Below are 18,529 nucleotides of genomic sequence, written 5' to 3'. Positions count from 1 at the left end.
TTCTATTTTGTAAGTAGCACATAATTTATTTTTTTTCCAATTTATTGTTGATAGGCATTTGGGTAGTTTTTAGTTTTTGGCTAATGTGAGAAGTTCTGTTTTGAAAGTCTAGTACAGGTCTTTTGTTACTTAGGTAGATAATATATACATACATATGCATGTATTTCTGTTGAGAATATATATACAGCAGTGGATTACTGGGTTTAAGATATGTATATGTCCTACTTTAGTTGAACTAACAATTTTCCCAATTTTCTGAATTTTTAACATTCAGAAAACTAAGATCATGGCATCCAGTCCCATCACTTCATGGCAAATAGATGGGAAAACAATGGAAACAGTGAGGGACTTTGGGCTCCAAAATGACTGCAGATGGTGACTGCAGCCATGAAATTAAAAGATGCTTGCTCCTTGGAAGAAAAGTTATAACCAATCTAGACAGCATATTAAAAAGCAGAGACATTACTTTGCTGACAAAGGTCCATCTAGTCAAAGTATGGTTTTTCCAGTAGTCATGTGTGGATGTGAGAGTTGGACTATAAAGAAAACTGAGAGCCAAAAAATTGATACTTTTGAATTGTCGTGTTGGAAAAGACTCTTGAGAGTCCTTTGAACTGCAAGGAGATCCAACCAGTCCATCCTAAAGGAAATCAGTCCTGGATATTCATTGGAGGGACTGATGCTGAAGCTGAAACTCCAATACTTTGGCCACCTGATGCAAAAAACCAACTCATTGGAAAAGATCCTGATGCTGGGAAAGATTGAAGGTGGGAGGAGAAGGGGATGACAGAGGATGAGATGGTTGGATGGCATCACTGACTCAACAGACATGAATCTGAATAAGCTCGGGGAGTTGATGATGGACAGGGAAGCCTGGAGTGCTGTAGTCCATGGGGTCGTAAAGAGGTGGACACGACTGAGCGACTGAACTGAACAATTTTCCATACTCTGCCATCTGAAGGGAGTACTCAGGAACATGATTTCTTCATATTAGGTTTTATGCTTGAAATGGCTATACAAGAATATAGTCCTGTTTTGAGCCCTATTAGTAATCATCTCCTTAGATTCTTGATCATTACCATTTATGGAAGAAGACTGAGCTGAGCTGGCTCTGTTGACCAAATGTGGCTTCTCCAGCATGCTGTCTTCTTCTGTGGTGGCTCAGTGCTCTACAAAGCAAGTGTGTCAAAAAAGAAAAAAAAGAGCAAGTGCGTCAGTGAACAAGGCAGACCCTGCATGGCCTTTTATGGCTTAACCTCAGAAGTCAAGTCCAGTATTTGTACACCTAAGCAGATGATGGCAAATGCCAGAAGAGAATGCATTGCTTTTGCTTCAGTTGACAGAATATATTTTATTGTCATTAATTAGAATGCAGATAATTTGATTTTTTAAAATTGTACTCTAAATCTAATACTCTTTCATTGAGAAGGTTGAAATTCTTTATAATAATGAGAACAGGTTTACGATCCATTCATAGTTTTCATACTAAGTACTCTACTTAATAGTAATGTTTTTCCTTGAAAATACACAGTTGTAGATTGACTAGTTTTAATAAATATTCTTTAGAATTCAAATTAGTAGTAGTAAACTTTTGAATAGCACATTTCTAAAAATTGAATTTTTGCTTTCATCTGTAAAGTTGGTTAGTAGATATTAAAAGAGGTTCAGAGTCTATCATAAGAGTTAATGAAGTGAGTACCCTGGAATATTAAGAGTGCTGAAAAGGCATGAGGAGAATATTGATATCTGAAATTGAAGGCAGAGAGCCTGTTTGAAAAGCCAGCCCATGGTGACTCCTTAAGAAGAAGGGTAATCAATACCCTGATTACCTTCTCCTCCACCCTCTGATATTGTGACAAGTGGTCAATATGCTACTATTGTACTATTTGAAAGTAGCTCCTTTTCTAACCCCCTTGCTTCAGTGATTCTGGGACTTCCCTGGTGGTCCAGTGGTTAAGAATCCACCTGCCACTGCAGGGGACACAGGTTCAACACCTGGTTCAAAAAGATCCCACAAGGTGAAGAGCAACTAAGCCCATGAGCCACAACTATGGAAGCCTGCGCACCCTATAGCCCGAGCTCCACAAGAGAAGCCACCACAATGAGAAGTCCATGCAACTAGAGAGTAGCCCCCACTTGCCACAACTAGAGAAAGCCTGTGTACAGTGAAGATACTGTATAGCCAAAAAGAGAAAGAGTGCTTCTGTTTGCAATCACGTAAGGGCAGATCTATTTTACTCACTCCTTTTTGTTGTGGTTGTCATATGTTGCATGGAAACGAATTAAAAAGAAAATGTTTTAGTTTACCTACATGTCTGCCATTTCTGGCGCCCTTCATTCTTTTGTGTAGATCTAAATTTCATCTGGTATCATTTCACTTCAGCCTGAAGAGCTTCCTTTAATGTTTTCCATAGTATAGATTTATTATATTGGCTTTCAAAACTGGCTGCACATTCTTGGACGTTTTTCCACTGTCCTCTCCTCTCCAATCTGAGTTGACTAGTGATATCTTTGATCTATACAGTACAGCAGAAATGAAACTCTTGACATGGGAGGCTAGGTCATAAAAGACCGGGAGGTTGCTGTCTTACTAACTTAGATACTTACTCAGAGAGTTGAGCCACCATTTGAAAAGACCACCATACTGGAGAGACCACGTTTTGGTTAACAGAGCCAGCTAAGCCTGGAAGTCTAGTTATTCCTGCCATGGTGCCAGGTATGTGAGTAAAGCTGTCTTGACCCCTCCAAGCCTCCCATTTGCCTGGTGAATACCGCTGAGTGACTTCCTTCTGCGGTAGGGGCGGGTGCACAGCTGTTAGCGGTTGACCGTTGGCGATTGACCGTTAGCGCTCAGAGTTAGCGCTCGGGGTTGGTTAGCGCTCGACCGTTAGCGCCTGACGTTAGCGCTCCAGGATTAGCAGTTGACCGTTAGAACTCTGAATTAACACTGGACTTTTAGCGGGAGACCGTGAGCCACGTGGCCAGAGGTCCCACTCTGTCAGCAGTCAGCTTTCAGTGGTCCTTCCAGCAGAGAGGTGGATCGCAGCCTTCTCCCTGGGGTCGTTCAGATCCTTTGACTTTGGTGACAGCAGGTGATCTGGGGTGCTGCCCAGAACAGGCTGAAAGCCGTGTGGGGCAGAGCGCCCAGGGGCCTTGCCATAGCTGTCCACTGGCGGGGCCCAGACCTCGAAGCAGCAGCGAGCTTCTCTCCTGTCCCCACCTCCATGACATAATGGTGGCAGCAGTCTCACTGGGTCACAGTCTGCAGATGCCTCAGCAACTGGAGGGTATGGGCACGGCCTTTAAGATAATAACTTCAACCAACTTCCCTCTCTCCATGCAAGTTTCAAAAATTGGTCAAGCTTTGATCAGTTGTCACCCCTAAGAGGGGGCCTGATGTCAGGGTTAAGGTACAAGGATGTTGCACATCATATTTTCTGTGGACTCAAAGAGGGGCAGCTTTGAGCTGGAAATTAACCTGATTGGTTTTTGGTACAACATATATTCTGACTGATCCTATACAAATGGTGTGTTCTAGTTTAAATAAAAAGCCTGAGGGCCGGGTGGGCACTTTGTTCCCTCAGTAATGATGGCTGGGTAGGGTCCGAGGTCCTGGCCCAGAGGGTGCCACCAGCTGAGATCTGCCTCTTCAGCTGGGCCTGGGCAATGGCAGGAGAACCCAGACTGGGTGCTGGACGAATGCTCCCGGGCAGGGTCACCAGCCCACACAGGAACCCCCTTCTCTGAGCCAGGACCTGGACCTTGGAGGGCTCAAGTTGAGCCTTGGGACCTTACCCTTTCTTGTCAGAACAGAGAATAATGTTTTTGAGAGGTTTATAGGAACATCATTACCTGACCATGACCTGACCTCAAGAGTAAAGTTCAAGAAGTTTGAAACAACTAACCATGTTCCCCCCACCCCCACCCCTATCCTATAAAAGGGCTTTGCTGAAAGCTTTCTGGGAATTTAAGCTTTTTAAGGCATGAGCCACTTTGCACAGTCCTGCAATAAACCTTTCTCTGTTCTAAACTCTGATGTTTTGATATTGTTTGGCCTCACTGTATGTCAGGCACACAGACTTGCATTTGATAACACTTTAGTGTCACACAGAATAGAATGAGTACCTAGCTAAAACCTACCCCAATTCTTGACTTTCTTAATTGTGAGATACAATAAAATTATTGCTTTTTCCCTGTATTTTTGAAGTAGTTATACAGCATTAGATAAGTGGAACAAAATTTGGGATGCTGTTATAAAAAAACCTAAAACATGTGACATTGACTTCGGGACAGTGTGTCAGGCAGACATTGAAAGGGCTTCAAGAAGACTGTTAGCAGAATCCTGATAGACATCAGAGAAGGTGTCAATAAGGGCTGAAAAGAAAGAAACAAAAATGTTATTGGAAGCTTGAGGAAAGGAGACATGACACCATCTGTGTCATGGCAGATGGTTTAGCAAATGCGATAATGTGGAGAATTAGAAAATATATTTAATGAACCGATGGGTCTGGCTTAGGAGATTTCCATGCAGAATGTTGAAGATGTCAACTGTTTTTTGTTTATATACATTTAGACTATGTATCATAAGCTATGAGTAGACAAAGCTGTACTAAAGAAGGAGTTATTCAATTTTCAAATAGAATTTAGAGGAATAGTGTAGAACGAGATCTGAAAATTAAATGATTTCTTATCCTTAGCTTCTCCAGTAAGATCAAGTCCAAGGCCTGTTAGAAAAGCATGAACTCAAGATAGGGAAGAAGCTGAGGATGTGATTGTTAAATCTTTTAAGAGTTTAGAAACAGATAAAAGGTCTTGAAAAGTTCTTATGCAATTATAAACAATAAACAATTGTTTAAACAAACAAATGTTAGATAATAAGCTTCTAAGAATCAAACAACAAGGCCTCTAAGACTACTAAGGACCCTGTCCCACTGTAGCCTCACAGGGAGCTCCAGGTAGAAAAGAACTGATCTTGAAGGTGTTTGTGTCTTTATCTAATGGTATAAATTACAATTGACACACACACAAAAAACTCCATAAAGTTTTCATAGTAATTATTTCTCTGGAAAAAAAATAGACTGTACAACATGAAAAGTATATTTTGGATCCTCAAACTTCTGTGGATTGGAAGCAGGCTAAATAGGCTGCTAAGCTGCAAAAATGGGACAGCTCTACGGAGAAGGAAGAATGACTTAAAGGGCAAAGCCAAGAACTCAGAAGGAAGGGCTAAAAATCATGGAAAGCCATTTCCAGAGAGCAGGATTTGGCCCTGGTCACAAACTGGTAACACATAGCCAGCTGGATTTTAGAATTTCAATGGATTGAGTGACTTCCAATGGATTGGTGGCTTAAATGGATGCTTATTATAATTATCCTATGCCTATTGTACCACTATATATTTTTTCTTAATATATGTATTTTATTGAAGTATAGTTGACTTACAATGTTTCCAGTGCACAGCAAGGTGATTCAGGTATACATATACACATATATGATTTTTGAAGTTATTCTCTATTATAAGTTATTACAAGATATTAACTATAGTTCCCTGTGCTATACAGTAAAACTTTGTCGCTTCTTGCATATGTATTTTTTAAAATTAGAAATCTAGCATTCTATTCATCCTAAGTTGCAAACAAGTAGAATCAAAATGTCATAAATTTTTTAGTTAGGCAAAACTTCATAAGCTTTCTAAAATATATATATTATGCATGTTATTTATATATGTGTATGCAAAAGCTTTTCTACTATGGTTGATAAAGGTCTGAGAAAGATCATCAAAAAAAAAAGAGGAAACAGAAATTGGAAAACATAAACTAGATGAAATAGCACCCCTGAATATGAAACAGAAAAAAATGAAGCAAACTAGATAAAAGTAAAAGGTCATCATATAGTCCAGTTGTTTTTAAACATGGTCTGCTCATTAGAAATATATTTAAAGTTTTGGTGAAAAAAGAGCAATACCTGGGCATTTGTATTTTTCAAAAAATTCCAAGATAATTCTGATATGCACCTGGATTTTAAAAAGTGATTACAGGATTTTCTATTAAATGGTAGTTTTGGTGATATACAATTCTGTTATTTTTGTTGACCAATCCTGATACAATGGTATTAAATGAGTAATAGTTACATAATCACAATAGTAAAAGAAATGTATCAGTTTTCACAATCAATAGCCAGGCACAAAAAGATAATTACAATTGCAAGTCATAATGGGAACATGATTAACCTAGCAGTATAAAATAATTACACACAATTTGGGGGATGAAGCAGAGTGATGTGGTAAGCGGAAATGCGTGCATGCACATGTTTTCATCTGCCCAGCCAGCCTATGTCTTTTGAAGTGAAGCGAAGTTGCTCAGTTGTGTTGGACTCTTTGCGACCCCGGGGACTGTAGCTTACTAGGCTCCTCCATCCTTGGGATTTTCGAGGCAAGAATGCTGGAGTGGGTTGCCATTTCCTTCTCCAGGGGATCTTCCCATCCGGATTGAACCCAGGTTTCCTGCATTGTAGGCAGACACTTTACCATCTGAGCCACCAATGTCTTGTGTTTTAGTTGGTGCATTTAATCTATGCAAATGTGAATTAAATCTATCTATTTAATTTAATGTAATTATCAATGTGTATGATCCTGTTATCATTTTCTTAATTGTTTTGGGTTTATTTCCTACAGGTCTTTTCCTTCTCTTGTGTTTCCTGCCTAGAGAAGTTCCTTTAGCATTCATTGTGTGGTAGTGAATGGTTTGGTGGTGCTAAATTCTCTTAACTTTTGCTTGTCTGGAAAGCTTTGGATTTCTCCATCAAATCTGAAGGACAGTCTTGCTGGGTAGAGTATTCTTGGTTGTAGTTTCTTCCCTTTCATCACTTTAAATATATTATGCCATTTCCTTCCGGCTTGTAGAGTTTCTATTGAGAAATCACCTGATAACCTGATGGGGGTTCCCTTGTATTTTATCTGTCATTTTTCCCTTATTGTTTTTAATATTTTATCTTGTTTTTAATTTTGGTCAGTTTGATTACCATGTGTCTCAATGTTTTCCTCCTTGGGTTTATCCTGCCTGGGATTCTCTGTGCTTCCTGGACTTGGTTGACTATTTCCCTCTCCCATATTAGGGAAGTTCTAAGCTATTAACTCTCCAAATATTGTCTCAGGTCCTTTCTCTTTCTCTTTTCCTTCTGGGACCCCTATAATGCAAATGTTGGTGTGTTTAAAGTCCCAGAGGTCTCAGGCATTTTGCTCTGTTTTTTTCTTGTCCCTTCATCTGGGACATAACTTTCTGCTTTTTAATCCTGATTATCTTTCTGAAATGTGGTTTTTGTTCTAGCTGCTGTGGGACTGTCTTGCTTCTTCTGTCTGCCCCTTGATGGAGGAGGCTAGAGACTTGTGTAATCTTCCTATTGGGAGGGACTGGGAAAAACTGGGTTTGCTCTGGTGGGCAGAGCCTTACTCAGTAAAACTTTAATCCAATTATCTGCTGATGGCTGGGGTTGCACTCCCTCCCTGATAGTTGTTTGGTCTGAGGTGATCCCGCCTCAAAATTCTCAAAAGCCAGGCTTCAGCAATACTTGAACCATGAACTTCCAGATGTTCAATCTGGTTTTAGAAAAGGTAGAGGAACCAGAGATCAAATCGCCAACATTCGCTGGATCATCGAAAAAGCAAGAGAGTTTCATAAAAACATCTATTTCTGCTTTATTGACTATGCCAAAGCCTTTGACTGTGTGGATCATGATAAACTGTGGAAAATTCTGAAAGTGATGGGAATACCAGACCACCTGACCTGCCTCTTGAGAAACCTATATGCATGTCAGGAAGCAACAGTTAGAACTGGACATGGAACAACAGACTGGTTCCGAATAGGAAAAGGAGTACATCAAGGCTGTGTATCGTCACCCTGCTTATTTAACTTATATGCAGAGTACATCATGAGAAATGCTGAGCTGGAATCAAGATTGCCTGGAGAAATATCAGTAACCTCAGATATGCAGATGACACCACCCTTATGGCAGAAAGTGCAGAAAAACTAAAGAGCCTCTTGATGAAAGTGAAAGAGGAGAGTGAAAAAGTTGGCTTAAAGCTCAACATTCAGAAAATGAAGATCATGGCATCAGGTCCCATCGCTTCATGGCAAATAGATGGGGAAACAGTGGAAACAGTGTCAGAATTTATTTTTTTGGGCTCCAAAATCACTGCAGATGGTGATTGCAGCCATGAAATTAAAAGACACTTACTCCTTAGAAGGAAAGTTATGACCAACCTAGATAGCATATTCAAAAGCAGAGACATGACATTGCCAACAAAGGTCTGTCTAGTCAAGGCTATGGTTTTTCCAGTGGTCATGTATGGATGTAAGAGTTGGACTGTGAAGAAAGCTGAGCACCAAAGAATTGATGCTTTTGAACTGTGGTGTTGGAGAAGACTCTTGAGAGTCCCTTGGACTGCAAGGAGATCCAACCAGTCCATTCTAAAGGAGATCAGTTCTCGGTGTTCATTGGAAGGACTGATGCTGGAGCTGAAACTCTGATACTTTGGCCATCTCATGTGAAGAGTTGACTCACTGGAAAAGACCCTAATTCTGGGAGGGATTGGGGGTGGGAGGAGAAGGGGAAGACAGAGGATGAGATGGCTGGATGGCATCACCGACTCGATGGATGTGAGTCTGAGTGAACTCCGGGAGTTGGTGATGGACAGGGAGGCCTGGCATGCTGCGATTCATGGGGTTGCAAAGAGTTGGACACGACTGAGCGACTGAACTGAACTGAACTGATCCAGCCCTGGGGTCTCTGGGCTCTATGGCAATCTCCATAGATTGTTAATGGCAATATCCAAGACAGCTTGTGCCAAGGGGGACCTTCCAAGACTGTTGCTGCCTGTGTCTCCGTCCCTGTGGTGAGCTCCTGCTGACCAAGCCTCCACAGGAGACCCTCCAACACTAGCGGGTAGTTTTGGTTCAGTCTCCTGTGGAGTCACTGCTCCCTTCTTCTTGGTCCTGATACAGTTTGAGATTTTGTTTGTGCCCCCCGAGACTGGAGTCTCTGTTTCCCTCAGTCTTATGGAAGTCCTGCAGTGAAATCCCCCTGGCTTTCAAAGTCATATTCTCTGGGAATTCCCAGTCCTTTTGTCAGATCCCTAGGCAGCGAAGCCTGACATGGGGGTTCAGAATCTTCACAACAGTGCGAGAACTTCTTTGGTATTATTGTTCTCCAGTTTGTAGGTCACTTACCCAGTGGTTATGGGATTTGATTTTATCATTATTGTGCCCCTCCAATGCGTGATTGCCCACTGTAGTCTTGCTTTGGATTCTTTGTCTTTGGACATGGAGTTACGTTTTGATGGTAGGTTCCAGCATCCTCCTGTTCGATGGTTGTTCAACAGCTAGTTGTGATTTTGGTGCTATTTCCACCACTGTATTTTGGATATGTGTAGGGTAGATAACTTGTCTCTTTACTTTGCAGGTGTTCAGATCAAGATCTGAACACAGGAAACAGCATGGAGCCTCATCCATGCTTGGGCTTGATTAAGGATCAGGGCCTAGACTTTGAACCTAGCTTGATGCCATAGTTCAGTCGCTCAGTCATGTCCGACTCTTTGCAACCCCACAAATCATAGCACACCAGGCCTCCCTGTCCGTCACCAACTCCCGGAGTCTACGCAAAGCCATGTCTATCGAGTCAGTGATGCCATCCAGCCATCTCATCCTCTGTTGTTCCCTTCTCCTCCTGCCCCCAATCCTTCCCAGCATTAGGGTCTTTTCCAATGAGTCAGCTCTTCACATGAAGTGGCCAAAGTACTGGAGTTTCAGCTTCAACATCAGTCCTTCCAATGAACACCCAGAACTGATTTCCTTTAGAATGGACTGGTTGGCTCTTCTTGCAGTCCAAGGGACTCTCAAGAGTCTTCTCCAACACCACAGTTCATAAGCATCAATTCTTCGGCGCTCAGCTTTCTTCACAGTCCAACTCTTACATCCATCCATACATGACCACTGGAAAAACTATAGCCTTGACTAGACAGACTTTGTTGGCAAAGTAATGTCTCTGCTTTTGAATATGCTATCCAGGTTGGTCATAACTTTCCTTCTAAGGAGTAAGTGTCTTTTAATTTCATGGCTGCAGTCACCATCTGCAGTGATTTTGGAACCCCCCAAAATAAATTCTGACACTGTTTCCACTGTTTCCCCATCTATTTGCCATGAAGTGATGGGACCTGATGCCATGATCTTCGTTTTCTGAATGTTGAGCTTTAAGCCAACTTTTTCACTCTCCTCTTTCACTTTCATCAAGAGGCTTTTTAGTTTCTCTTCACTTTCTGCCATAAGGGTGGTGCCATCTGCATATCTGAGGTTACTGATATTTCTCCCGGCAATCTTGATTCCAGCTTGTGCTTTTTGCAGCCCAGCGTTTCTCATGATGTACTCTGCATATAAGTTAAATAAGCAGGGTGACAATATACAGCTTTGACATACTCCTTTTCCTATTGGGGTGAGGCTTTTGGAGAATCTTGGGAAAAGGTGAATACATATTGAAGGAGGGAAGAATATAAATACTTTTTAGCCAAAGAGAAGACAGTGGCAATTTAAAATTGTTTCCACAAATTCTTTGGCATTTCTCCCATCTAGAGGTCTATGTTCTTTCTCACTGAAATGCATGAGCTTGTGATTGCTTCAACTGATAGGATAGGGCAAAATTAATGCTTTGTGAATTCTGGGTCTAGGTCATAAAAGACAATGTAGATCTATCTAATTTGCTAAAATTCTTGCTCCTTACTTATCATTGCTAACCTTAGATCTGCTATCCAGGTTGGCCTTTGACTAGCATCTGGAAATTAAGAGTTCAGGAGGTCTTCCCTAACTGATGAGGACCACCCTAACTTATAAGAGTGGCTCATTGTGCCTAAACTGTGTAAACAATGATGGTTAATGCTGAACACTTGCTTTCCTTCCGGGAATATGGAATTTTGGATTGTGCTAGGCAGAGTGTGCTATGTGACTACTTCCCAATAAAAACCTTTGGCACTGAGTCTCTAGTGAGATTCTTTGGTAGATAACATTTCTCACATATTACCATAACCTGTTACCAGAAAAATTAAGCAAGTCCTTTGACTCTAATGGGGGAGGTCTCTTGGAAACTTGTTCTGATTTCCTCCAAACTTTGCCCCATACATCATTTTCCTTTGCTAATTTTGCTTAAAATCTTTATACTATAAGAAGTCATTACCATCAGTATGGCTATGCTGAATCCTGTGAGTCCTCCTGGCAAATCATTGAACCTGGAGGTGGTCTTGGGGACTCAATGCAATAAGCCTTAACACTGGATAGACTGATTCCTCCCACTTTATTCTTTTACAAAAATAAGTTTTCAAGGCTATTTTAGGTCCTGTGCCTTTCTGCACAAATTTTAGAATATGCTTGTCTGTGTCTACTAAAAAACTAAATGCATTTTGATAGAAATTTAATTAAATCTATTGATCAATTTGGGAAGAATTGACATCTTTACTACATTTAATCTTACAGTCCATGAACACAGTATGACTCCTATTTATTTAGATCTTCTTTAATTTCTTTCATCAGCCTTTTATAATTTCCGAGATACTAATTCATACACATTTTGTTAGATTTATACTTAAGTAACTGGTTTCCTTTGAAGGAATTGTAAATGGTAATAATTAAAATTTGAGTTTCTACATGTTTATGGTTAGTATGAAGCTTGTTTTTAAATTATTTTTATATTTTTAAAAAGTATTTTCAAGATGCTATAAGATTATCTTTTAGGACAAGATTAGCCCTACTCCTAATACAGCTCTACTCCAGTATTTTTATGAGGTCTCTAGTGAATGCTTTAGGATTTTTAGTAAGGTCTCTCCACTCTGGAGATCAGAATTCAAACAGCTCCCAGACTTGGAGTAGTAGTTCTTTGTGAAGCTTCATAGATTCTGTGTGTGTGTGTGCATGCATACACGTTAATATTAATACTTGGCAGATGTCTAGATCTTTCTCTCTGGGCAGCTTGCTTCTCTTTCTGGTATTTTGTCTCACAACTTCCAGCAACTTTGTAAATTATACCTAGTAAAGCTGGAAAAAAGATAGCATTAATAGTCAGATATTATATCCATTGATTTCTTATACCTTCCTCCTTACTCTGCTGATGAGATCCCTCCACTTAATTTTTTTTAATCGACATATAATTGACATAAAGGGCTTCCTAGGTGGCTTAGTGGTAACGAATCCACCTACCAATACAGGAGGCGTGGGTTCAAACCTTGGGCCAGGAAGATCCCCGGAGAAGGAAATGGCAACCCCCTCCCGTATTCCTGCCTGGGAAATCCCATGGACAAAGGAACCTGGCGGACTATAGTCCATGGTGTCCAAAAGAGTCAGACACGACTTAGAGACTAAGCGTATATACATACACACAATTGACATAAAACATTATGTTATTTTAAAATAACATAATGGGCTTTCCCTAGTGGCTCAGATGGTAAAGAATCTGCCTGCAATGAAGGAAACCTGGGTTTGATCCCTGGGTCAGGAAGATCCCCTGTAGGAGGGCAGGGCAACCCACTCCAGTATTCTTGCCTGGAGAATCACCATGGACAGAGGAGTCTGGCGGGCTACAGTCCACAGAGGTGTAAAGAGTCGGACATGACTAAAGCAATTTAGCATGCACACACACACACATAAAACATGATGTTTGGTATTTATATATATTGCAAAATGATCACCACAATAGTCTAGTTAATATCCATCACTATATATAGTTACAAATTTGATTTCCCTTTCCTTAATATTTCAAGAGTGCAAGCAGGACTGAAAATACTTCCTCATCAGTCTTTAATCCTAGAAGATGTGGCCTGAGAGTATGGTTATGGTCAAGCTCCAGAAATTACCTGATTACTGCTTGATGCCTCTGTGGTAATCTGTCTTCTGATTTTATATCCAAGGTGATCCCAGTGATGATATATGATCACTAGTTTCTCTTTTTATTTGAAATCCTTAGAGGGGTCTTCTTTTAGGAGATGATAATATGAAACAGCAAAAATTCCCACAACTGTTCAGGATATAAAGACTGTAGAACAACTCTCCCTTGACATAACATATAAATTATCCTGTGGAGATGATTGGCCTAAACTTTGTTGTACCACGCTGTCATAGTGCAAGTTTCAAATGAGTATATTCAGATATAAAGGAATCATTGCGTGTGTGTGTGTTTGGTTGCTCAGTCATGTCTGACTCTTTTGTAGCCCCATGGACTATAGCCTGCCAGGCTACTCTGTCCATGGGGTTTTCCGGGCAAGAATACTGGTATGAGTGCCCATTTCCTTCTCCAAGGGATCTTCCTGATCCAGGGATCAAACCCACATTTCCTGCTTGGCAGGTGGATTCTTTACAACTGCACCACCAGGGAAGCCCCCAAAGAATCATTACAACATTGCAAATGGTTGAAAAGTACCTTGACTGTCCCACTACGTTGCCTCAGAGGATTGTCCAGGGTCTTCTGGCCAGAGGTTCCCTATATCACTAACTTGAAACTGAGGCTTTGATGTCAGGGTTTTTAAAAGATGTTGGGACTTCCCTGATAGTCCAGTGGTTAAGACTTTGCCTTCCAATGTACCGGGTGTGGATTTGGTCCCTGGTCAGGGAGCTAAGATCCCACATGCCTTGAGGCCAAAAAGCCAAAAATAAAACAGAAACAGTATTGGAACAAATTCAATAACGACTTTAAAAATGATCCACATAAAAAAAAATCTTAAAAAAATACTTTTACTTTGTACTTGCTAAAATAGATTAGATTGCAATTTGTATAAGTACAGATGTAAAAGGACAGAGATGTAAAGAGATGTAGGAACACGACTTGGCTTTGTGTGCCATTTAACACAGAAATTTGCCTTTGATGTCCATTACTACACACTCTGGTTCTTATGCTAGTTTCATAATAAAGAACTGAGGAAGCATTAAACATGTATTTGTGATTATAATACTCTTCCCAGTAAAATTTCTATCAGTAGAATTAAGAAAAGTCACTAGATGCTATAAAACTGTTTAAAAAATATTTTATTGATTTTTCCAGTGTACTTGTGGGTGGTGTAGGGAAACCTACCTGTTTCCTTTGAATTCTAGACTGAAGTTTCCATGCAATTCAAATAGATCATGTGATCAGCCATTTTAGAATTTGGAGTTTGTTTTCTGTAATAGAATAGATTAGTGGCTATCCATAGTGGTTAGCGTTCATGATTATTTGTGGAATTAAGAAAAGTACAGATGTGAGGATTCCACCCCTATAGATGCTGAAATAGTGGTTTTGGTTGGATCTTAGAAATCTGTATTTAAAAAGAAAACTTTTTATGAAATAGCTTTATTTCCTGGTTTGAGAATGACACAGAGTTGGAGTATACATATTAGTTAGTAAGAAGAGTTAGCTTGAAGCAAGACTGTATTTGTAATGACCCTTTGGTTATAAGCAAATGTCAGAAACCCAAAAAAGCTTGAGCAAAGTGGGATTCTATGGCTCTTGTAACTGGAAATTTCAGGGTGGAGCTGGCAGGGGTGCTCCAAGACTGTCCAGTGGTGGTGGTTTAGTTGCTAAGGTGTGTCTGACTCTTGTGACTCCGTGGACTATAACTTGCCAGGATCCTTCATCCATGGGATTTCCTAGGCAAGAACACTGCAGTGGGTAGCCTTTCCCATCTCTAGGGGACCACCCTGACGCAGGGGTTGAACCCAGGTCTCCTACATTGGCAGGTGGATTCTTTACCACTGGGCAACCAGGGAAGCCCTCTACAGGGCTGCTGCTGCTGCTAAGTCACTTCAGTCGTGTCCGACTCTGTGACCCCATAGACGGCAGCCCACCAGGGTCCCCCATCCCTGGGATTCTCCAGGCAAGAATACTGGAGTGGGTTGCCATTTCCTTCTCCAATGCATGAAAGTGAAAAGTGAAAGTGAAGTCGCTCAGTCGTATCCGACTCTTAGGGACCCCAGGGACTGCAGCCCACCAGGCTCCTCCGTCCATGGGATTTTCCAGGCAAGAGTACTGGAGTGGGGTGCCATTGCCTTCTCCACCCTCTACAGGGGCCCAAATGATATTCAATTTCTCTTTCCTTTCTTCTTTCTTACCAACAGGCCCTTTCACATGATGGAAAAGGTGGCTTCTGACAGCTGTAATGTTTCATTTTATTGTTCATGACTCAAAGGGAAGACAGTTTCCCTCTCCCATTTTCCTTACATAAAACTGCATGGTCCACTCTGGCCCTGCTTGGCTCATGTAGCTTTGACCAGTCACGGTGAAAAGGAGGATATTCATGTGATTAGCGGGGGATCAGGCAGGGTCCTGTAATGACTAGTTTCATCAGAACCACATAGGAAGAAGGCAAAGGTTTTCAGCAGAAGAAAGTATGTTGGGGTGATTAAAAACACAAATATCCTCTACTGAGGCCCCCCCATCTGAATACACTGTAAGACTTCGGGTGGTGATTTATCACAGGGACTTTCTTTTTCTTTCTTTCCTTTTTTTAAAAAACTGATTCTATATTTTTATAGATTATACTGCATTAAAAGTTATTACGAAACAAAATAATTCCCTGTGCTGTACAATGTATCCTTGTTACTTATATATTTTATATGTAGTAGTTTGCATCTCCCATACCATACCCCTATCTTGCATCCCCCCTCCTTCTCCCTGCTGGTAATTACGAGTTTGTTTTCTGTATCTGTGAGTCTATTTCTGATTTGCTGTATTCATTTTTTGTTTTGTTTTTAGATTACACGTATAAGTGATATCAAACACTATTTGTCTTTCTCTGACTTTTCACTAAGCATAATACTCTGTAGGTCCATTCATGTTGCTGCAAAAGTCAGAATTTCATTATTTTCTATGGCTGAGTAATATTTCATTGTATAAATATACCACATCTTTGTTTTTATCCATTTGTGTGTTGATAGACACTTGGATTGTTTCTTTATGTTGCTATTGTAAATAGTGCTGCTGTGAACTTGGCAGTACATGTATCTTTTAAATCAGTGTTTTTATTTTTTTCCAGATATATAACCAGGAGTGGAATTGTGGGATCACAATGTGGTGCTATTTTTAGTTTTTGAGAAACCACCATACTGTTTTCCATGGTGGCTGTCTTTTTAAAACTGGTACCTTCTTCTTCTTTTGCATCTTGAATTGCGTTGAGCTGTCCAGACAAGACTCTCTCTCTTTTTCCCCACTTCCATGTCTGCTACTGGGTGGTTGCATAATGGTAGAGTCTGTTTTCTCTTCAGACCTTGCCATTTTAAATAGGGGGAGGAGATGGGAAGTCTTGTTTAGGCTGTCAGTTCAATTCAGTTCAGTCACTCAGTCGTGTCTGACTCTTTGCGACCCCATGAACCGCAGCATGCTAGGCCTACTTGTCCATCACCAACTCCTGGAGTCCACCCAAACCCATGTCCATTGAGTTGGTGATGCCATCCAACCATCTCATCCTCTGTTGTCCCCTTCTCCTCCTGCCCTCAATCTTTCCCAGCATCAGGGTCTTTTCAAATGAGTCAGCTCTTCGCATCAGGTGGCCAAAGCTGTCAGAAGTCACTAAATCACATTCTTCAGTCTAGCTTCTGTCAGACTTTAGCATTAGGACTTATCAAGTGCTGGCTTGACTGTTAATAAAGTGATGATTTTCCTCACTGGTTACTGTTCCTTAACTGTAGCTTTCTTGGCTGGAAAATGTATAGGGAGAGTTCAGGTCAATTCAGTCGCTCAGTTGTGTCCGACTCTTTGCGACCCCATGGACTGCAGCAGGCCAGGCTTCCCTGTCTATCACCAACTCCCGGAGCCTACTCAAACTCATGTCTATTGCACTGGTCATGCCATCCAACCATCTCATTCTCTGTCATCCCCTTCTCCTCCCACCGTCAGTCTTTCCCAGAATCAGGGTCTTTTCCAATGAGTTGGCTTTTTGCATCAGGTAGACAAAGTATTGGAGTTTCAGCTTCAGCATCAGTCCTTCTAATGAATATTCGGGACTGATTTCCTTTAGGATTGACTGGTTGGATCTCCTTGCAGTCCAAGGGATTCTCAAGAGTCTTCTCCAACACCACAATTCAAAAGCCTCAATTCTTCAGTGCTCAGCTTTCCTTATAGTCCAATTCTCACATCCATACATGACTACTGGAAAAACCCTTAGCTTTGACTAGACAGACCTTTGCTGGTAATGCAAAGGTCCTCTGCTTTTTAATATGCTGTCTGGGTTGGTCATAGCTTTTCTTCCAAGGAGTAGAAGAGGTGAGTGCTAAGGCAGAATCTGAACTTAATACCAGTCTAATGTTAGTAAAGTAATGCTCAAAATTCTCCAAGCCAGGCTTCAGCAATACGTGAACCATGAACTCCCTGATGTTCTAGCTGGTTTTAGAAAAGGCAGAGAAACCCGAGATCAAGTTGCCAACATCTGCTGGATCATGGAAAAAGCAAGAGAGTTCCAGAAAAACATCTACTTCTGCTTTATTGACTATGCCAAAGCCTTTGACTGTGTGGATCACAAGAAACTGTGGAAAATTCTGAAAGAGATGGGAATACCAGACCACCTAACCTGCCTCTTGAGAAATCTGTATGCAGGTCAGGAAGCAACAGTTAGAACTGGACATGGAACAACAGACTGGTTCCAAACAGGAAAAGGAGTATGTCAAGGCTGTATATTGTCACCCTGTTTATTTAACTTATATACAGAGTACATCATGAGAAACGCTGGACTGGAAGAAACACAAGCTGGAATTGAGATTGCCAGGAGAAATATCAATAACCTCAGATATGCAGATGACACCACCCTTATGGCAGAAAGTGAAGAGGAGCTAAAAAGCCTCTTGATGAAAGTGAAAGAGGAGAGTGAAAAAGTTGGCTTAAAGCTCAACATTCAGAAAACGAAGATCATGGCATCCGGTCCCATCACTTCATGGGAAATAGATGGCGAAACAGTGGAAACAGTGTCAGACTTTATTTTGGGGGGTTCCAAAATCACTGCAGATGGTGACTGCAGCCATGAAATTAAAAGACGCTTACTCCTTGGAAGAAAAGTTATGACCAACCTAGATAGCATATTCAAAAGCAGAGACATTACTTTGCCGACTAAGGTCCGTCTAGTCAAGGCTATGGTTTTTCCTGTGGTCATGTATGGATGTGAGAGTTGGACTGTGAAGAAAGCTGAGCACCGAAGAATTGATGCTTTTGAACTGTGGTGTTGGAGAAGACTCTTGAGAGTCCCTTGGACTGCAAGGAGATCCAACCAGTCCATTCTGAAGGAGATCAACCCTGGGATTTCTTTGGAAGGAATGTTGCTAAAGCTGAAACTCCAGTACTTTGGCCACCTTATGCAAAGAGTTGACTCATTGGAAAAGACTCTGATGCTGGAGGGATTGGGGGCAGGAGGAGAAGGGGACGACCGAGGATGAGATGGCTGGATGGCATCACGGACTCGAAGGATGTTGAGTCTGAATGAACTCTGGGAGATGGTGATGAACAGGGAGGCTTGGAGTGCTATGATTCATGGGGTTGCAAAGAG

This window comes from Ovis canadensis, chromosome 18 (genome assembly GCF_042477335.2).
Source record: "Ovis canadensis isolate MfBH-ARS-UI-01 breed Bighorn chromosome 18, ARS-UI_OviCan_v2, whole genome shotgun sequence".
Taxonomy (NCBI): domain Eukaryota; kingdom Metazoa; phylum Chordata; class Mammalia; order Artiodactyla; family Bovidae; genus Ovis; species Ovis canadensis.
This window is presented reverse-complemented; position numbering follows the sequence as displayed.